The following is a 21,834-nucleotide window of genomic DNA, read 5'->3' on the forward strand; positions in this document are numbered from 1 at the left end:
GAAATTACGAGACTGTCTTAAAAAGACCTGTACCAATGAATGAGAGCCCATGTTGCTCCACATCTGCTTTAGTTTTGGGGGTTGCATTGCTGTCAATGACTTATATTTTTGGTCATTTAGTAATGTGTATTGTGGTATCTTATTATTGCTGTGTCTTTCTTTTTGTCTTTTTCTTTTTCTTCCTTTCTATGTGGTGACAGGTATATAACTTGGAACTTTTGGCTTACCAGGCAACTGTTCCACCACTGAGCTGTATTCTCTAGCCCTCTCATTGCCATTATCATTGGGAATTCTCTAACAACATAGGATGTAGATCATGTTCTATTATTATCTGCCATCTATGTATGTGCTTTGCTGTAACATCTATTCAGGTAATTAGCTAATTTCTAATACCAAGTTATTGCTAATTTTTGTTGCTTAATTTAAGTGCTATACATACATATATCAGATGTGTCTCTTACAAATATTTCTTCCCAGTGTATGGCTTTTCTTCTCAATTCTCTTAACATAGTCTTTCTTTGAGCAGAGCTTTTCAATTTTAATGAAGTCCAACTTATTAATGAGTCATGCTATTAGTATTATGAGAGGAGTTTAAAAAAACATACTGCTGGCACTGTTGTATATGCCTGTAATCTCAATGCTATGGAGGTTTGTCATGAGTTAAAGGCCAGCCTATGTTATGTACATGACTCTGTCTCAAAGAAGGGGGAGTGTTAATGTTAACCAAGTATAAGGATATATGAAAAACCTATATAGAAACTCACTCATTTATAAGCTAGCTAAAAATATAATTAAAAACAAAGAAAGAGAGAGAGAGAGAAAGAAAGAAAGAAAGAAAGAAAGAAAGAAAGAAAGAAAGAAAGAAAGAAAGAAAGAAAGAAGGAAAGAGAAAGAAAGAATAATATACCCAGTTCTACCCTCTACAAATTGTTTTAATTATGCTGGATGAAGTCTGAACATCAGTGTTGTCAACTCTCTCTATTCAACTCTAAAGTAATGAAGCACAGATCTAAATTCACAGAATCTTCTGGCTAGTTTTAGGCAACAGCATTTTAAGATTAAAAAATAAACTCAGGCCGGGCGGTGGTGGCGCGCGCCTTTAATCCCAGCACTCGGGAGGCAGAGGCAGGCGGATCTCTGTGAGTTCGAGGCCAGCCTGGGCTACCAAGTGAGTTCCAGGAAAGGCGCAAAGCTACACAGAGAAACACTGTCTTGGAAAAAAAAAAACTCAGCCCTGGAGAGGTGGCTCAGCAGTTAAGAGTGCATGCTGCTCTTGCAGAGGACTTGAATTCGATTCCAAGCATACACTTGCGACAGCTTAAAGCCACCTGTAACTCTGGCTGTAGGTCATCTGACATCCTTTTCTAGACTCCACATCTGTACTCAGTTACACACACACACACACACACACACACACACACACACACACACACACCCCAAAACTCACTTTTCTGGGGAAGACTTATCCCCTTCATTCTCCTTATATCTCTTTGATGTCTTCCTTTCAGTCTCAATGGTGCTCCAGCACCCTATCCAGATCCCCACCCTTCCCTTGATGGGATCCTTTTCCTTATCAAGGTGACCTCTATCAGTCACATTGTTTTAAATGTCTTTTCTAGGTTTATAGGCTGTGAATGCATAGCTCCAGCTCTGAAGTAGTTTCTGAAAAATCAGTCTTGAATATCAAACCATCCTCTCTACATTTTAATTTCCATGTCCTTGAAAATTGTCAGCCTGAGCCTTTTCTGAACTGAATAATGATTTCAATTCTATACTCACTAACTCTGTACTTCTTTCACTACACTATGAGGCATGAATCACCCTTGAGGTTTCTTTTTTTAAAAAAAAATCACTCAAAGATCCAAATCAGAAACTAGCTTTCCACACTCTACTCCCAAAACATATCTGAAATCTGACCACTTCACTCTGTCTTCAATCCTTCAGCTTTAATGAGAGCTACTACCTTCTTTTTACTGGGAGACTTCAATGGCCTTGCCCCTGTCACTCCTTCTCCCTCCCTACCATTCTATCTGCCCATGATTCATCTCCACCCAGGAGCTATATTGAGCTTCTGGAGATAGAAATCATTGTTTTCAGCCCACAAAAGAATATGCCTCCAATTGCAAACAAACAAAAATATATCCATTTCTTAGGACTTCTTTATCAAAGTATCCCCAAATGTGTAGGTTTCAATCAATATAAGTGGAATGTCTTGCAGTCTGAAGTCACTGTGCCAGCAGAGCCATGTTGACTTTGGCAATTCTGTGGGAGATCCTCCCTAGTCCATTCCCGTTTCTGATGGTTGCTGGCAATCTTTGGTAATCCTTGGCTTGTGGATACATCACCCCACTTACATGACCATTCAGTCCCTGTGTTTCTTCATGTAATCTCCCCCTGTGCATTTCTGTCTCTTGATCTAATGTTTTCTTCTTTTTCATATAATAAAGACATTAGCCATAAAGTACCAATACTTCATTTTAATTTGATTACCTTTATAAATTCTCTATTTTCAAGTAAGGTCACACTCTGAGGTGGCAGGGTAAGACTTCAGCATGTCTTCTTGTGGGAAAGCACAGCCCATGAGAAAACCCTAAACTGCCTATTTTGTCTTGTGCTGCTTTATATTGGTCTACCTATGAACAGCTTCCACATCCATGCATTCAATTAACCCTGGATCGAAGACATTTGAAAAAATAAACTTAGCATCCATATTGAATATGTGTAGTCTATTTTTATCTTACATTTATTTCCAAAACAATGTAGTATAACAGTTATTTATATAACATTACACTTTATGGGGTATTACAAATAATGTAGAGATTATTTAAAGTATATAAGAGGACACGCATGGCTTCTGTGCTAATACTATGTCATTTTATGTAAGGGATTTTAGTTAGCACCAATTGATTTTGCTATCCTGTGTTTACTGAAGTTCCATTATATATAGCTCCTGCCTTCATCTCTGACATTGTCCAATCAATTGCTCCCTTCATTCTGTTCAACTGCGCTGGCATTTCTGCTAACCCAGCTTGCTTTTAGCATTGAAATACAGATGTCACTTCCACACAGAGACCCACTCAGATCATCCTATTAACTCACCCCTGTTAGTCTCTATCTCATTACTGCTTCATTTTTTTAATTAGCATTTGCCACAATCTGAAGTCACTCTGTGCACATATTGTCATGCCCACTGTGGCAGATGCTACTGGTTATCTGCCCAGCTGTCATTTATTCTATCTCATGGCTAAGAATCTGACTACATACCCCCAAGCCATGGACTGTGATGGGATCAGGCCAGTGATGACAACTGTGTTTACCTTTGCAGAAATTGTTGGTAGACTGGGTCAAGTCCAGGTCAAAGGGATGCAAAAGAAAGACTGATGCTTCTGGAAAGTTCTCCTTCTTAAAGCATGCAAAGAACAAACTGTTGTGTTTCCCCCTTGACATCTACATTTCAACTTGATTTCTAGAGTTCTAGCAGTCATCTTGTACCCATGAATTGACCTGCCAAGGGAAAACAGAAGTCACCAATATTATGATGGGAAAGCGAAGATCCTGGGTTTTTTAGGAGCCTTTTAACCTCAATAAAACTGCACGCTTCCTGATAAAGCATTCTGCTGGATAGTTTTAGGTTAACTTGACACACAATATAGTCACGTGAGAAGAGGGAACCTCAATTGAGAATACGCCTCTATAAGATCTGACTGTGGGCAGGCCTGTAGAGCATTTTCTTAATTAGTGATTAATGGAACAGTGCCCAGCCCAGTGTGGGTAGTACCATCCCTGGGCTGGTGGTCCTGGGTTCTATACAGAAGCAGGCTGAGCAAGCCATGTACAGCAAGCCAGTAAGAAGCACCCCCTCCACGGCCTCTGCAAAAGCTTTTACCTCTAGGTTCCTTCATGTGGAAGCATAAGCCAAATAAACCCTTTCCTCCTCAAGTTGCTTTTGGTCATGTTTCATCACAGCAATAGCAACCCTAAGATAAGCATCAAAAATGTCCTTATATTTTAATCCATGAATACTTGACATGTTTGTCATTTACCTTTAATATTTCCTTCTGAACATACTGTTCCACCATGACCATGGGTACTTTATCTTTGCCAACCATGAAACCCTGGGGTGAGGACACAGGTATCTAGGAGGCACTAAGAGAATTATTCTCTAGATTTCAAAGTTTATTTCCACTTACTAGGTATTGTTTGGGACAGGGATCATGTTTTTTGGAAATCAGTTCTCTTCATAAAAGAATAGTTGAATTTAGGTTAGGTGTGTAGCCCTGTAATCCTAGCTACTCAGAATGTTGAGGCAGGATTCAGGGGAGACTGAACTGTATAGGGAGACTCTGTTTCAAAATAAGAAGAAAGTAAAAGACTGAAAACATACTGGTAAAGGGCTTGCTGAGCTAATAAAGTCATGAACTTTATCCTCTATACCAGACAAACCTCCCCGCCTCGCCACAAACAACGGTATTGAGTGAATGCAGGAATGAATGAACGCACCTATCTGCACCCCTGTTGGCTGCTTAATCGTCATTCCTCTGCCTCACTTCTCTTATTTATATCATCTCTTCTTTGTCTCAGATTGGCTTTTCAATCTACCTTCTCTTTTCATTTTGTTTTGTTTGCTTTTCTGTTTGTTTGTTTCGTAGCATTGGAAATTGATAACCAGACCTTGTACGTGGACAGCAAGAACTCTGGTACCTAGCTTTACTGAAGCTGTTCTGTTCTCCTGTTGAACTCCAACTAGCCTAAGCTTCTTAGCTTGGCTCTATGTTGTTTATCACATTTTCCTGGCTCACTGTGGCATAAATTTAGGTCAAGCAAAAATGACTGTGTATTATTCCACAAGCATATCTTGCTCCTCTGCTTCCCACTATGTGCCTTAAAACCTCAGACCCAATGGAGGATGCACAGCTGCTGGATGTACCACCTCTTTTGCTTTTCTCATGGCCCTGATCACATTATACCAGGCAGTATCTTCATAATCAAGCATTTCTCTTTTCCATATCGTTTCATAAACACCTTAAGTACTGGATCCACATCTTCCCTTTATTTCTTTCTTCCACTAATAGCAAGGCTGCTCAGGGAACACCTGTTGCATGGGAGCAACATGGCATAGTGAGTGACTGTGCATCAGCCTTTGAAAACAGGAAAGCTAGGAATTATTATTCCTGCCATCTGCTTGCTGTGCCAACTACAGGAAAATCACCTAACCTCTTAGAGCCTTGTTTTCTTCATTAGTAAAATGGAGACAGCAATAGTGTATATAGAGTTGAGTATCATTCAGAAAGAAAGAATACTTATGGAACATTTGGCACATAGATTAGCAGAGAGTCAGCACCCATTAGATAGTTGCTATTGTTATTAACAGATTTTGAAAAAAATCAACGAATGAAAATTATGTCCAGGAGGGCAAGAAAGATTAGCACTCTCACAGATAAATAGAAACTGTGCCTAATACATTGTGTTGGTGGATTGAAATCACACACACACACACACACACACACACACACACACACACACATGCATGCACATAGGAATATAGCCACACCATGCACCTTGTTATATATCCATATTAAAAAAAAAATTGTATCTACAATATCATAGCAGAAACTATAACAGAGCTGTCAATGAGTCTGAATCTATTTTTTGTTTCTGAAAATTAACTAGGAAGATGTGGTATATACACATTTCTATGTGTATATTAATGATTGTAGTTTCTGTACATTTGGAAAAATAACATTAAGGACAGGACTTCTGTTTACCAACCTCCAAAACTGATTCTAGCTAATTAAATCAGAAAGGAATTTATTGGCAAGATCATGGAAAGGCCAGGGTTGGGTTGTAGTTCATGGAGTCTTCAGGAAAGCTCTCCAATTTTCAGGTTCATAAATTGTGGTGAACACAGATACAGTTAAAAAAAAAAAGATCAAATTGCTAAGATCACCCACCCATACCCATGGGCTTTGTGTCCCCAAGGCCACCCACTGTCACATTAATGGGCTCTGTTTTCCCTAACACTGGGCTGCTGCAGCCTCCGGGTTTTCCATTCCAGTGTGATCACAGAGAATAATTTCTGAATGTCTGTATGTACTGTTCATTCTTCCTTATCCTGTCTACTGAACCAGACATGATCACACTGGGTTCCTTCATCTGCTCTGATGAAGAGAGAGGAATAGCCTGACCTTTTAGGTCTGCAGTGAGGAGGTAGGTTCTGTCTCCCATTTGTCTTGGGCTTAGTCATCCATTTGCAGTGTTCAGATGATGGGCAACTCTTCTCACTGTCCACTAAAACTCTTAGAAACAAATAGAGATGAGGAACAGAAACAAAAGACTCAGAAATGGTCCCTTGGAGCTGAGGTGTAGTTCAGCAGCAGAATGCTTTCCTAGCATGTGTGAGTCCCTCTGCTCCATCCCCAGCACTGGAGTAGGGATGCCTTTGAAGATTATCCCCTGTGCAGCTGAGAGATATCGTCTTCTATAGATGTTTCACACTCCAAATACATATGAAATAGCAGAAAAAGAACCTCCATTCTTTTGCATAGATGGAAATTTAAAGAAAACCCTTCTTTCTCAACAACGTTTATCATGGCTAGAAAATTAACTGCCTGGCATACTGACATTTATAAAAAGCACGGTGATGTGCTGAAAACAGTTTCTGTTGCCAGATACCTATTGGCAGGCTTAGAAACAGGTCCCCCGGAGCCTGATGGGCAGAGGCAAAGCCTCCCTTTTGAAAGGAGCAGCAGATGGTAGTCTTTGCCATCCCTGACAGGGGAAAGCAGGAGGAAGCCGTGGGGCTCCATCTGGGAAAGTGCCTGTCTTCTGAGGCCAAGCAGTCAATGTGTTTGCAGTCTTTACACTTTCTGTGGTGCTCTTTCAGAAGGGCACATTGTAGAAGGCTGGCGAAGCAGTCCAGGAAGAAGCACACTGTTTCATGTGGCTTCAGAGCAGATAGGGCAACCCTGAGAACCCCCAGGCAAAAGATGGCAAGACGGAGCAGTAAGAACCTCCTGCAAAAGCCACTAACGGTTTCTTAGGAAGATGAAGAGGTGAGTGGCTGTCAAACTGACACTTGAAAATGGTGGCGATTCAAGACTTTATCCCCCTTTGAATCTGCTCCACGCCAACTAAGCCAGACAATGCATTCACGACTATTTCCATGCCTCTTCCTCGGGGACAAGTCATATCCCCTTGAAAACTATTCCCATGTTTAAGGTCCATTTCCCATTTGCTTGTTGAGCTTCTGCTTTCAAAACATTCAGCCAAATCCCTTTCCTTCAAGGCTTTGAACTTGTCATTTATCCTTAACCCTTGGAAGTAAATTCTGTGACTGGTCCAAGGTAAACAGGGCTTTCCTGGTAGAGCAAAAAGAAAAGTAATTCTTATTAAAAGATTGAAGCAAAGCTGAACAAATTTACATGCCTGTCATAAAACACCAATGGCTGTTTGAAGTAGTGGTTCTGTGGAGGAAAAAAAATCACAATTTGGTTATCAACTTATTGATGAAAAATAAATGATCATATGTAGCATAATATGATGGTTTGGGCATCAGCAGCTGGGTGGCTACACCTCTCAAGAGAAATTTTTTCTTAAGGTTTATGATATAGTTACATTTTAATAAAATACCTTAGAGTTCATTTTATTTCCTTGGTTTAAGTTTTCATCAGTATTAGTAAAATAAATTATTATTATTATTATAAATCATTTAATAAAATAAATTATTATGTCTGAATCTACCTGACATAAAAACAATTATAAATGGTTCTTTGTATTGTCCTCAGTTTTCCAAAATTGCTGACAATTTTGTCTTTAAGCATTTTAAGGGCAAGATTTATGAAATGTTTCCGGGTTTGGTCCCAAAGCTCATAACAGGGTATTATTCAGCAACAGGTGCTTAACCCCCACACATCCTTTACCTTTGTTCCTTTTCTACTAAATGTGACGTGGTGGGTTGGCCTTACCTGTTAGTCACACCGTCACATGTCTCAGGGAGTCACGGACCAAACGCTTTGCCCTTTGTTTCAAAATCTATTACAAAGTTTTGTTCCAAATGATGTCAGTGAAGGCACTTATTAAAGTGCCACTGGGAGCTGAATTGCATTTGTGTTGCTAAAAATCCTTTAATGGATGAACAACTTGGAAAAAAAGAACTCTCACCACCCACGCACATCACGCTAAAACAGGGTAGCGTTTTTGCACTTGCTTTCCTGCTTAGCCTGAGAAAGATTGCTGATGTCCATCTTTCCCTCCCTTAGCATTTCAGCTTCGTCCTGGCCAGCTGCTGAATCGTTAAGCAGAATGCCGCCCTGTCTTTGTAGTTCCAAAACCATGTGTCTCTATTGCCAACTGCACATCTTTATGGCAGCCACATGCTTGCAAAAGAATTAAACTCAAAATATTCATTTAGCCTCTTACTATTGTACAAATACAAAAACAAAATGGGGAGAGGGGAAAAGAAAACTTCCGTGTTCTATGCTGTTGTTCTCATCGTAAGATGCTCCATGGAAAGGAGCCGAGCAGTGAGTGGGCAGAGGCTGTGAGTCCCCGATAACGAGCGCCTAACATTTCCGTGGTATTCCCATTTGCTAGTGTGCTGTTGCGGCCACACGCCTGATTGATATATGCCTGCAATGGCACTTTTCCATTTGACACTCTCCCTCTCTCTCTCCCTCTCCCTCTCTCTCTCCCTCTCTCTCTCCCTCTCTCTCTCTCCCTCTCTCTCCCTGGGTCGCTTAAACAACAGTCCTAACTTTTGTGTGTTGCAAATATAAAAGGCAAGCCATGTGACAGAGGGACAGAAGAACAAAAGCATTTGGAAGTAACAGGACCTCTTTCTAGCTCTCAGAAAAGTCTGAGAAGAAAGGAGCCCTGCGTTTCCCCCAAGGTAAGCAGGAAAACAAGCGCTGCCGGCTTGCCTAGGAAGTTACTTCTTTCCAAACTCAGCCTTTCATCCTTCTTGCAGACAAAGAGACAACCTTTAAATGCCACTTAAATTTGCATCACTTTAATTTGCATTAATCTGTAGCATGTTAGCTTTGTGGGTTTTTTGTTTGTTTGTTTGTTTTAAATGAACGGGTGTTTGGAGTCTGTGACAGAGCAGGAAGCGTCCCAGAGAAGCTCGAAAATATCTTTGAGATTGATTTCTTTTCAAACTCTGCGTAGTTAGATGTAACTTTGAAATGATTCTTCTATGTGACAACATGAAGGGGGATAGAGAACAGCAGTTGCTGACTTGAATTTGTGGAGTCCCGTATCTTCCCCACCGCCTTCATCCCACTTACAATGGGGGCACTATTAACGCAGGCGAGTCTGCGAGGTTAAACGTGCACTGTTTACTTTTATTACTCCTTATGTATGCGGCTGATCTCCTGCCAGGGCTGTGCCGGAGTGCTCAGAATGACTTCAAACAATAGGCAACATTTATGCCTAGCTTTCAGTGTCACACTGCTCCTTTGCACTCTTCTCCCATCCCGCGTTGGGATTTTGCTTCCATGGATACATTCAAAAGTATCGGGAGAGATGAGGATGGGTTTGCTGTACGATTTTGATTGGGCAAAAAGTCTGAGGAAATGCATGCTGTTTGCCTTGGCCTTATTGCAAGGGGTTATTTTTAGTAGTCGGTTTGTCCCTGCAGCATGACCAACGATCCAATGTGTCCAAGAAGTGACCAAGAAAGGATGCTCCTGACAGCACAGGGACCAGGACCTGGAGGAATGACTCCCACAGACACCTGAGGAATATTCAGAGGGTTCTTTCCAATTCCTGAATGCAAGTTCTCTCATTAAATGAACAATTGAGCTGTAGGAGGCCCGGGCATAACTCTCTTGAGGGACGGGAAGTTTGATTGTGTACAGAATGTTAATGACTCAGAAAGCACAGTAACTGAGGCTCATTGTAATGGACAAGCCCAGATAAGCCTCTGTGAAAGAGCACCCCCTCCTCCCTCCCTTTCTCTCTCTCTCTCTCTCTCTCTCTCTCTCTCTCTCTCTCTCTCTCTCTCTCTCTCTCTCTCTCTCTCTCTCTCTCTCTCTCTCTCGCTCCTCCCCTGCCCCACCCGCTGAGATTCAGGTGGGAAGAGCAATCATTTGGCAAGATGAGAATTCCTTATACTTTGTAACTGTCATTCCTAGCAGATATGGTTGTTGCAAAGCATGCTTCTCTACATTTCTAATATTAGTGTGTTTTAATTAAGAAATACAACATGACAAATTGCTTCAACACAACATTAGCTACCAGGTACATGTGGAAACACAGAGATGCTGCAAATGTACTGTTGACTGTGGGTGTCAGCTAACTACATCAGGACCTGTAGACTGTCTCAAAATGGCATTTAGACTTCATGCAAATATCTGCTCACTTTCTTTTCATTAATTTTACTCCTGAAAGTGAACTTCAGGGTTCTGTTGGCCAGCTTTCATTGTGGAACAGGGGACACAATTTATGGAGATTTTTCACAAATAACTAGCCTAAGGAGCATTGTTGAATAAAAATAAGACATTTAAAGAAGTGAATTCACAATTGGTTCACTAATCAAGAAAGGCTGTAAAAAAATAATATGGATTGGATTGCTGTAATATTTTATGACAATTTAAAAAAAAACTACTGCTGTTAGCAAAGCATTTAAGTGGCTGAAAACAATTTTCTTAAACCGTTATTCAGACCATTATATGAGAGTTTTTTAACACAAATACAATGCTGTGCATCATTTCTTTTAAAATACACTTGGTTCAGGTAATGGGAGAACTGGCTGAGGCCTTCTTATTATCACTGTGTATCAAGCAGCTGACACTCACAGATGGAAATATGCCCGTGGAGTTCTCAGTCTTAATTTGAGTCCCAGTGATACTGTCAAGGGAAAAATAAATCATTTTTCAATACATTTAACAATTTCCAACTCATTTATTTTCCTGGGCCCTTGAAAAATGACTTTCTCAGAATTATAACCATCAATGGTGGCCAGAGACTGTTGTTGTCTTGAGAACTCACAATTTCAGTACCATTGTTCTTCCTGGGTAATAATTCATTCCATCATCTTTTTAATACATATTTATTAAGCATTTGCACTGTCCTTATCCTGATGGATACAAAGGTGAATGGGACATTGTCTCACACTTTTATTTTTGATCTGTATGTTCTTCTCCCAATGGGTAATTGGACAAGAACTTTCTGCTTCTTAGGAATCATGTCAAATAGCTGCTAGTGTTCTTGATTACTTGACATACTTATCAACAAGTTTTCTATTTCTAATCAAGGCTTCTCCTCCCTTTTGGCTGTTTGCACCAGATCCTGAGTGTATCACACTTGCACAGCTAATACGGTCTGGATTTTTCTCAGGGTGGGGATAGAAGCAGTCTAGAAAAAGAGTACCATAGCCTTCCTCAGTTCTCCTGAGTATCCTCAGGAAGGGAACTGTAAGCTACTTCTATCAGGAGATGGCTGTGAGTCACCTCCCCAGCAGCTGACAGCAGGGCTACTTGATGAATCACTGTATTGGAAACATGCACAGAGGAAGATGCGATCACTCACTCCCATCAGTTACTTGTCCCATTCCCTAGACTGAGGAAATGAGTGAGTGACCACTGGGCTTGGCCAAAATTTAAGAGGGCCCTGGGATAAGTTGTTCCCCAAACCTAGGTCTCTGTCTGAGCCACACACAGTGTTGCTTTCAAATAAGCTAGTCTAGTGTTTCATCACATGTTAGGTTCCTGGGGGTGGGGGGTGGAATCCTGAAGACAGCATCTACAGTGTCCTTGATTTTGGTGCTTATTAGCCGAAAATGTATGGTGGTTGGATGACCTCTGACCCTCTGCCGTGCCTGACTCATCCCAGGAAAGCTACATATTCTTGGCCATTGGCCTTTGTGCCCATGTTCATCTTTTTTCCCCCGACTGTCACTTAATAACACTCTCCTGCCCGGCCAGCAGGAACAGAGGGCATGGAGAGGCAGGTGGAAGGACTAAGAAGTGTGAACACTGAACAATGAGAGGGAAGAAGGGTCATGGGAGGGTGGGTGAGCTCCGGGCCCCAAAATTGCTGTGGTCTGCCCTGGCTGTCATCAGCTGTCATTTCCTCTTCGTGTATGACACTGTAGGGCATATTAAAATTTCTCTGGGATGGTATGTTTGGAATTCCTCTGATGCCCCACCTCACCAACTTACCCGGACAATAAAAGCAAGGTTGTAAGCCATTGAACAGCTGGCTGGCTATATATTTCCCCTCTTTCTTTCCCATAATCTAATACAGAAAAGAATCCTGTTAGACTGGCAGTGCCATGTCTGGGTACTTGTTTCCTGCAAGTACTTCCTCCACCACCTCCTCCTGTACACCATGGAATCTTCCTGGGTGGCAAGTGGCTTCTTTTCTTTTGTTCACCGCTGCTCTCAGCCTGCCCCCTTTCCCTATGCCTGATCTTCCATTGTGAGCTGCTGTTTGCTCCGTCTGTTTTCCAGACAGCCTGGGTCCTGTTCCATCTGGGGAGAACAGCCCATGAGGTCTCCTCATCTCCATAGTATTCCCAGGATGTCATTCTTGGCACAGGTTCTGCTGGGCCGATAGGATATGGGGGCTTTTTGTAGCCCTGAGCCTGAACCCACTCACAGAGAGGAGCAGCCACGTGGCTCGCCAAGAGTGGGGCTGGAGTGACCCGGGTTGGCAGAGACAAGCATACCATCACAGTGACCCGGACATCTCTGGCGAAGGCCTGGGGGTGGGAGTGCTATGGGAATGCCTGGATGCACTTCGGCCCACATTAAGAGAAATGTGGTTATTCTGTTTCAGACTGAGAGACAAGTGACTTGGAACAAAGATCCCTAGATCTTTTGGGCCCTGCCCTGCTTCCGGGTTCCTCAAGTTTCTCTCCTGTCTCCCCTCCCCAGACAGAAAGAAGGAGAAACAGGACTTTCAATTTGGCCAGCATAGGCTTGATGCCTCGTTAAACCCATTGCTGAAAGGGAGAACTGAGAAATCCCTCCTGAGTTGAGTGCACTGAAAATGTGTGGGGCTTGAGGTGAGAAAGGAGCTCTTCCTTCTTTCCTTCCTTCTTTCCTTTCTTCCTTCCTTCCTCGCTCCCTTTTTTCACTTTCTCTCACAACCCCCCCCCCCCTCCTTTCTCTTTACCTCAGAAGAGCAGTTTGATTCATGAGTTTCAAGTGTAAGGAATTGGACTTTTCAGTTAGAGATTCCCATTTAAGACCTTCATTGTGCAACATACCAAAAAGATGCTGCTAATGTACGTGGGAGCAAGAGGTATTAAAGAGAACCACAAGGCAGTTTCCTATTCTTTTTTATTCCCTGGAAGCTTCATGTATCTTTTCCCAATTAACTAAAAATTCATTAAAAGACTCAAAAGGAAAAAAAAAAACTAACATAGCTGAATTAAAATGAGCTGTTTCCTGTTAGCTTGACAAGGAGAGAGAAAGACAGAGAGAGACAGAGAGAGACAGAGACAGAGACAGAGAGACAGAGACAGAGAGAGAACCAGAGACCCATCTACCCTTCACTGTCAGTTCTTGGGTTTTAATATGAATTATTCCATACAAGTCCCTAGGCTGGAGGATCTATTTAAAGAAGCCTGGCAGCATGAAGAGAGAGGGTAAAAATACAAGCACTCTTTTGTCCCATCAAAGGTTTTCTTTGGGAGGACATTAAGAGCATTTCTGTTTTCCTGTCTGCCCCTGCCAGTGGCAGCATTCCAGCTGGTAGTACCCACTCCTCACCCATCAGGTCAACAAGCAGGAACTTTTCTGATTCCAGGAGAAAGCAAAGTCTGTGGAATTCTTTAGCAACTCCCATGTGTGGGCAACATGCAGGAGAAGCTGGGACTAGACTGAGTACATGCTGTCGAGGCTGTACAGATTGTCTGGTGAAAATCTTCCCCCTCCACACATGCATTTTCAGTCTTGGAGGAAGACTGCCATTGTGCAGGTGCCATTGTGTTCCCTCACATTTGCAAAGCTGCCTTCTCATGTCTCTGGCAACATTTTGCTTGGGGCTATTCACCCTATCTCCTTCATCAGTTTCTATGAGCCTAGTACTTAGGTATATATTACTAAGTGTCCCACTCCCTAGACAATTTTTAGCTGTTAGAACCTAGCAGCCTAGAAGAAGTTGACAATCTGGAACAATGACTTTCCTGTTAGAAAGAGTGCTGACTCAGAAGATTCAAAGAATGGGCTAGTTCAGTTGGCAAGACATCCTGAGTACTTATAATCAGGATTTCATCCAATTGAGGTCCATTTCATCCTCGTGTCAAAATCTGGACATGAATGCTGACTGGTAGTGTGGTATAAGATTTTCTTTTTTCCCCAAAAGCTAAGACTTATTCAGACAATTTGCTCTCTTCCAAGGTCTGGCTTTATCCCAACTTTTTCTTTTAAGCCATGATCCAACCGATTGTAGTATCCTTTAAAAATGAGAGGGCAACAAGTTAAGACCAACAGTGGACCAACTGTCAGAAAACGCTAAGGAGTGATCTTTCTTTAGCACAGTAAAGCTACAATAGGCCAGAACCTGGAGTCTCCTTTCATCCTTCCATTCATAGGGAATAAAAATAAGAAGTAACAAAAGAAAGTGGAAAAGATTATTTTTGATGTTAAACTTGGCCACTGTCCATTCAGTTCTTTCAAATAGCTCAGTTTCAGAAAGGGAAAGTTTCATTTCTCCCACTCTCCCAGAAATAGGTTTGAAATTGCCTTCCTTCCTTACTTGAAAAATAGTCAAACTCCCAGGTAAAAACCATTGTCAACTTTAACTTTACGTAAAAATGTGGGTACACACAGTCCTGACACTGACGTGATGAATCAAAGAAACCCAATTTTTAATCAATTTCCAACTTATCTTTAAAACTCAAGGGGATACATTAGGAATTGATACCTTTCTGTGATCCCCTTCCTCTGCCGCAATTCTGAAAATGAGCTCCTTTTCAAAACTTGAATGTTTCTTTTGAGATTTGGAGTCCAAAGACGGAAGAGATGAATTTTGACAGGAGAACTGGCAGTGCTGAATCCAAACAGAAGACAATGAGAAAACCCACAGCCCGACAACTACAGGATGGTTAGCAGCACAGGGATCCATGGTTTTCACAAGATGCTTGCGCTAGGTAGCCTCATCCCTTTTCATGCAGGCCTGCATCCAGGAGTGTTCTGATTTGAATTTTGTATTCAATTACATCATGGAGCAGGAAAGGCAAATTGCATGAGCAATGAAAAGACAGAGGGGCTCTTATCGTTTGGGAGCCATTCCTTACTGAGGACCCTCCAACTGTTAGGTGAGATCACTCTCCACCATTCCATAATGTGCTTTCTGTGTGAGGAGATTGCAATGCAGCTTTTGAAACACTTTACTAGACACTTTGAAGAAAAGCCAAGACACTCATTTGACTTCAGGGTGAAAAGGAGCTGCGACTGACTTAGGACTGGTCATCGCCTTTCTCCTAAGGCCATGCCACAGCAGTCAGGGAATGGCAAGTATTGCACATGGGTCCCAAAACACCTTATCTTTTCTACAGGAAGAGATATGTATCATTAGCAAGACTATGTCCTCTGGGTTGGGTTTCTCAAAACTCTGAATCTTAGCAAGGTGAGTAGTAGCTTGTATCTCACTACTCACTTTTATTCTGGCTTGGATCTCACTTCTTTAGGAGGGAGTAGGTAAAATAAAGTGAAACCTTCCCTTCTTGAAAAAATTGAAAGAGCTGTGGCAGATTTGGGGCATCCAGAATCATTTCTCCTGTTCTTCTGTTACTGCTGAGGAGTCTATGCTGCTTTTTGTTGTTTCTTTTTAAAGCAGGATATAGCCCAGAATGGTCTTGAACTCACTATGTAGCTGAGGATAATTTTAACTTCTCATCCTCTTGCCCCTGCCTCCTGAGTGCTGGGATCCTAGACATGCACCACCATGCCCAGTTTATATTGTCCCCAGGGCTTTATATACACTACCAATTGAGCTACATACCCAGACCAACCCCACTCTTCTTATTTTTATTCTGTGTGGATGAAAGAATAGAACAGAGCTCGGAGTTCAGAGCCACTGGTGATTTGTGACACCATAGAAAGACTACCGTTGAGCATTTTTTGACAGCTCATCACCATATCAGTCACAGTTCATAGTCTAGTGTCTAGATTTGCAGAAATAATCCAAACCCCCAGAGAAAAAGATTTCAACATAAATGTGCTTCCCAATACTCTGGTAATAATTTCCAATTTGTGGGGAATTTATAGTCTAGAAGTCAATTAGTTACATCAACTGTTAAGAACTCAGAATTAGTCTTTTCATGGAAACTATAAAAGTTTACAAATGCCTAGTAGAGGATCCCACAGCCATACTCTATGGTCAATTCTTTTAAACTCAAATCTCAGCCCAGGACTTCAGGATTGTCCCTTCCTTAGGATAGAGGTTCTGTAGGTACCTTACCAAACAGAGGGACCTATTCTTGATCTCCCAAGACCTTATTAATTCACGTCTTCAAGATGACTTTGCAGACTCAACCTTCTCTCCTTTCCTCTCCTGGGCCAGAGCCCTGCACATGGCCATTAGTAGCCCAACCTGCAGCCCAATGTGGGACATTCTTAGAAAGTAACTGGCAGGTAGAATTCAGCCTGTATCATCACCGTCCTCAAATGGAAGAAGTTTAACTCTAGAGTGGGTGACTGTCTTTAACTGTTCTCTTCTCATAGATGTGTTGGGTGACACTGGAACAAAATAGCACAGATTTTAAGGGAATTTTAAGAAAAATAGAAACTGGTTAACTACATTCATCAAGTGCTTCTTGTTCTTAACAAGGCATGGGCTTGGTGTGGTGATACATACCTATAATCTTAGAATTCTGGGAGCTGGGTAAGGAGTCCTACCCAAGAATTCAATGTCAGCTTAGTCTACATAGTGAATTTCATTCTGGCTGTCTGGGGTTATATAGCAAGACACTGTCTAAAAAAAAAAAACAAAACAAAAACAAATAAAACCAGGATATTAATAATTTATGAACTACACTTAGTAAATCACAATCACCAAATCAATTGGATATTGGAGGCTATTTTTATTTCAGGCCACCCAAATGGCCTCATGGAAGAGAACATCCTAATAGCTTGGCCTCCTCTTGGCTCAGGCACATCATTAGAATGTTCTTGGAATCTTGAGTGATCATTAACTCCTTGAAGAAGAAAAGAAGTCTTACTGTAAGATTTCTTGGGGGAGTATCTAGTCCCAGAGCAGTGCTATATAGTCTGAGAAGCTTGGGAAGAGACAGACATGACTGAAAATGGACAAAGCTGTGAACTAGTACAACCAGTTCAGTTATTTTATATATAAGGAAACTGAGTCCTAGAGAAAACAAATGACTTGATAAAGCTCTCATAGTCAGTCATGGGAAGGCATGATGCAACTTGAGAATCTTCAGATCAGCCTGCCTTCTACTAGGTCAGAAAACAGCAAAGTGTTCTGTAGGTTTCAGAATGCAATGAAATGGTTACTCAGTATTTCGGACAAGTGAATGTATAATCCGGAGATACAGAACACTAATAACGTAGGTTAGCAAAGGCCTGGGGAAGGAAACATGATGTTTCAGGTAAGTGGGAGACTGGATAACAATGAAAGCTTTCTTTCCTCACAAATGTCTCAAAGGTCAAGAGTTTTAGTTACAGTCAAGCACAAGGTCAAGTCCTCCCACTGCAATTCCTCCATAGGCAGTGAAACTATTCAAATCAGAGAGAGAGAGAGAGAGAGAGAGAGAGAGAGAGAGAGAGAGAGAGAGAGAGAGAGAGAGAGAGAGAGAGAGGCACGAATGGAAGCATGCAAGCGCACACGCATTCATGCACGCATACACACATGAGCAGGTGGGGTCCATTTGACAGTTGACTCATTGCTGTCCCCCACCAAGTTATATCTATTCTCAGGTCTTTGTCTGAGCACCCTTAGCTACAGGGGTTATGATGTATTGCTTCTTCCCCTAGCTCTATTCCTCCTCTACTGTTGCTTTCCCTGTCCTCTTCTTCCATCACTTCCTCCCCTTACTTACCTGCTGTTGTAGAGCTCTGTCACAGATGGCTAGTCACACTGTGGGAAGAACACAATGTCCTATAATAGAATGGAGGACTATTACTGAACTGCAATAATATTACCTTCTTTCATCTAAGGTAGCACTATGGAGGTGGCCACTGCCTCCTACTATAGAACAGACACGCTGAGATGAAGGGAGCAAGAGCCACACTCTTTCCCCATTGACCTTATGGCTACATCCTTAGAGATTCCCGGGGACTTTGCATCTTTTCCATCAAGTACCACTGCTTCAGGGTCAGCCCAGGCTTGGCTTTTTGGCTGCTTCTCCTGTGCAGCCAGATAGAAATAATCTTAAGCCATTTATAAACATGCCGTTTACACTTTATAAATGAAGGGTCTTGGGAAGAAGTGACTGAATTATTCTCCAGGGCATCTCATTGGCTAGATCCTATTGGAGTTCTTTGGGTTCCTGGGAAGTGGCTCCTTAGCACTTTGCACCTTGAATAAGACTCAGAATTTGTTTTTCCAATCCTTGTATGAAGTATTATCTAGTAGCAAGCTTTCTTCCATCTTTACAGTTTTAATTCTCCTTTTTAAAAATAATTTCTATGCTTCCCTGTATTGCAGTCTTTACCTTATTCCTGACTCAGAAGATTTTTTTTAATTACAACAAATAACTGGGAGTGGTGTTTCACACTTTTAACCCCAGTGCCCTGGAAGCCGATGCAGGTGGATCTTTGTGAGCTCAAGGCCAGCTTGGTCTACAGAGAGAGTTCCAGGACAGCCAGGGCTACATATAGAGACCTGGTCTCAAAAAAAAAAAATACAATAAATAATAAATATTTCTGTGTGATACACTGAGTCCATTTCCAAGTCATTATATTTTATTTGCTTCACTAAATCTTCTCAGAGATGATGCTGTGCATGCTGGATGTCAATTAGTTAGTAAATGGGATATATCAAGGGGACCCCAAAAGTAAACAGGAAAACAACAGCTCTTTACTTACAAAACAACTCATAAAAGAAAACATTTCTTTACTTATAAATGCAGTGCACCTATTTTTTTCTCCGATCTTTATCTTTTTTTACATGCTTTTGGTGCTGGGAATTTAACCCTGGGACTTGGCTTGTGAGCCACACCCTTGACCCCCTAACCCTTCCATTTTATCTTCTAGAGTAAAAGGAGGCCCATGGTAGGTGCTCAGTGAATGAATATGTATGTTGAATAAATAAATGTTTGTTGAAAGAAACCAGGAAAAGAACACCTGCCTATTTTGGTACTGAAAGCAGCTCAGGAGGAACATAGATATGGAAACACTGCCCTCCTTTGCCTCAGAAGTAGGGCAAAACCAAGGCTGCTCTTGGCACATGACCTTTGTCTTAGCCTGCGGCTGGAGTCACTTGTGCAAAGGCAGTGCTTTGCTCTCTGCCAGGCGGAAGGTCACCCCAAGAGTGAGCTGCTCCGTGGCACAGCACCATCTCTCACCCAGAGGCTGCTCTGCTATTTCAACGAGGCTGACAGGTGGGAATCTGGGCACCAGTTGTTCTTTTCCACTGGGAGCTTTGGGAAGGTAGCTCCGAAGGCAGCCGTGCTGGCCTACGTGCTTCTCCTGCTGCAAAGGCTCTGCACTGCAGTCAGGAGAACACGGGCCAAATCTGTCCTCTGGCCAAAGTCAGGTCTCAGAGACTGCACCAAAGCACGTAACACGAAGAAGACACGGGACTACTGTAGTTCTGTTGTTCTACTCATCATGGCTTGGCTGGCTGAGGTCCTAAATCCTGATAATCACCATTTGAGTTTGTTACATATAGTTTAAAATAAAAGGGACAAATGAATTAATTTAGTTTCAAGAAAATTTGAGAAGCTCCCTTAAAGCCGAGATATCCTAGTCTGGCAGAAAAGGAATCTTGTGGTGGTACAAATTTTCTTAATTCCCCATGTTCCTCTTTGAAAGTCCCTGCTCACACTGAAGATCCTGGTCTGTGTACACCAGGTCTTGACTCAGTGGTTCTTAGTTTTTGAGCTTTATTTTCATAAACTCTTCTTCAGCACAGCAGTGCTGGCTCATTTGCACAGTTAAAGCAAAACAAAATGCAACAGGAATCTCAGCCTGTATTGTGGTACAGGCCTGCAATTTCAGGATACCTTGAGATCTCAAGAGGTCTACACAGTGAGAGTCTGTATCAAAACAAACAAACAAACAAAAAAAAAACAAATTGTAGAGCTGGAGAGATGATTCAGTTATTAAGAACACTTGTTCTTGCAGAGGACCTGGATTCCAATCCCAGCACCCACATCATGGCTCTCCCTAATAAATAACTTCAGTTCTAAAGCATTTGATGATGTCTTCTGATCTTCTCATGCATGGGGCATGCACTTAATGTACGTATGTGCATGTAGGCAAAATATTCATATACATAAAATAAACTAAAAATAAATAAATCTAAAAGACTTCTACCAATAATAATAATAATAATAATAATAATAATAATAATAATAATAAACCAAATATCAGTGTTCCACTGTAAAGATCTTACCCTTGCATTTTGAAGGTTTGATGAATTCTGTTTATTATCATTGCTTGTAACATTAGTTCAGTGTTAATAGAAAAACTAAACAAAAAATGCCATGACTATTATGAATGCACTGAAAGCAAAAATCTTCCTACTAGAGGTAAAGCCACATTTCCTTTGTTATTTTTCTATCATTTTTAATTTTTCTATTTTTTTATTTTATGTGTCTGGGTGTTTTGCCTGATTGTGTGTCTGTGCATCACTTGTGTGCCTGGTGCCCAAGGAGGGCAGAAGAGAGCATCAGATTCACTGAGACTGGAGTTACAGAAGGTTGTGAACCCCCCCACCCCATGGGTGCCCAAAGTGGAACCTGGGTCCTTGGGAAGAGTAGTCAGTGTTTCTAACTGCTGAGCCATCTCTCCAGTCCTCTTTTGTCCTTTTTAACTACTTTTGGGTTCAGTTCATCACTTCAAGAAAACAAACCAGTTCTCAGGGCTGAGGATATATGCTTCAGTCAGTAGAGTATCTGCTGCTCAAACGTGAGCACCCCAGTGAGTATAGACCCCCAGCACTCATATGAAAGTTCCTATCTGTCCCCAGCACAGGTGGTTCCCTGGTGCTCAGCACTGGCACATAGACACAGCCCACATCTCTAACCCAGAAGCTATCTACAATTGATAACCTCCTCAAATAAAGAATGCATTTTCTCCAAAGGAGTCTCACTGGGTATACAAACCACACTTAATTGCAGGCCCCAGCAGTAGATGGCCAGCACAAAATGAACTCAATGGCATTTTTTGAAGTTTGTTTTGTCTCACAATGCTTTGAGCTTTTTTTTCCATTAGATTTCCAGGTTTGTGTTTTTAATGAGATCTCTGTGTATGCAAATGTGTATGTCTGCGTTCTTGTGCATTTTCTTTGGCTCTTTCCCCTCATTTGTTTGTTTTGTTCTATTCTGCTTTGTTTGTTTTTATTTCATCATTATTTTTTAGGTGCTTGTTTGTTTTCTAATGAGAACAAGAAAGGGTGTGGTTTGGGGTGGGTGAGAAGGTGGCCAAGATCTGGGAGGAGTTGGGGGAGGGGAGATTGCAATCAGAATATGTTGTATGAAAAAAATCTATTTTCAGTAAGAAAAAAACATTTTTCTGCAGCCTTGGCCCCTTGAAATATTTGAGCATAGGTTTGATCCATTTTAAAGAGAGGTCCCCATGAACATGCACAAAATGGAAAGCGGTGCAAAGCTATCCGCAGGCTCTTCCCATCTTTAGGATTATCCTTGGCATATTGAAATGGTGGTAGCCAAATCCATTGCTATTCAATGCTGGC

General features: G+C 41.6%; 1 protein-coding gene across 2 annotated transcripts in view; it reads left to right on the plus strand.

The window, feature by feature from the left end:
- Positions 1 to 8,573: 8,573 nt before the first annotated feature.
- The window catches only part of Ndp (norrin cystine knot growth factor NDP), a 28,298-nt gene continuing 15,037 nt past the window's right edge, over positions 8,574 to 21,834 (plus strand). The window contains exon 1 of one of the 2 annotated variants that reach the window (XM_052736517.1): positions 8,574 to 8,887. The gene's annotated coding sequence lies outside the window, so the exon portion shown is untranslated. The remainder of the gene's footprint in view (positions 8,888 to 21,834) is intronic. The other variant, XM_052736446.1, reaches the window with a different exon arrangement.

This window comes from Peromyscus californicus, unplaced genomic scaffold (genome assembly GCF_007827085.1).
Source record: "Peromyscus californicus insignis strain IS unplaced genomic scaffold, ASM782708v3 Scaffold_10__1_contigs__length_136768540, whole genome shotgun sequence".
Classification (NCBI taxonomy): domain Eukaryota; kingdom Metazoa; phylum Chordata; class Mammalia; order Rodentia; family Cricetidae; genus Peromyscus; species Peromyscus californicus.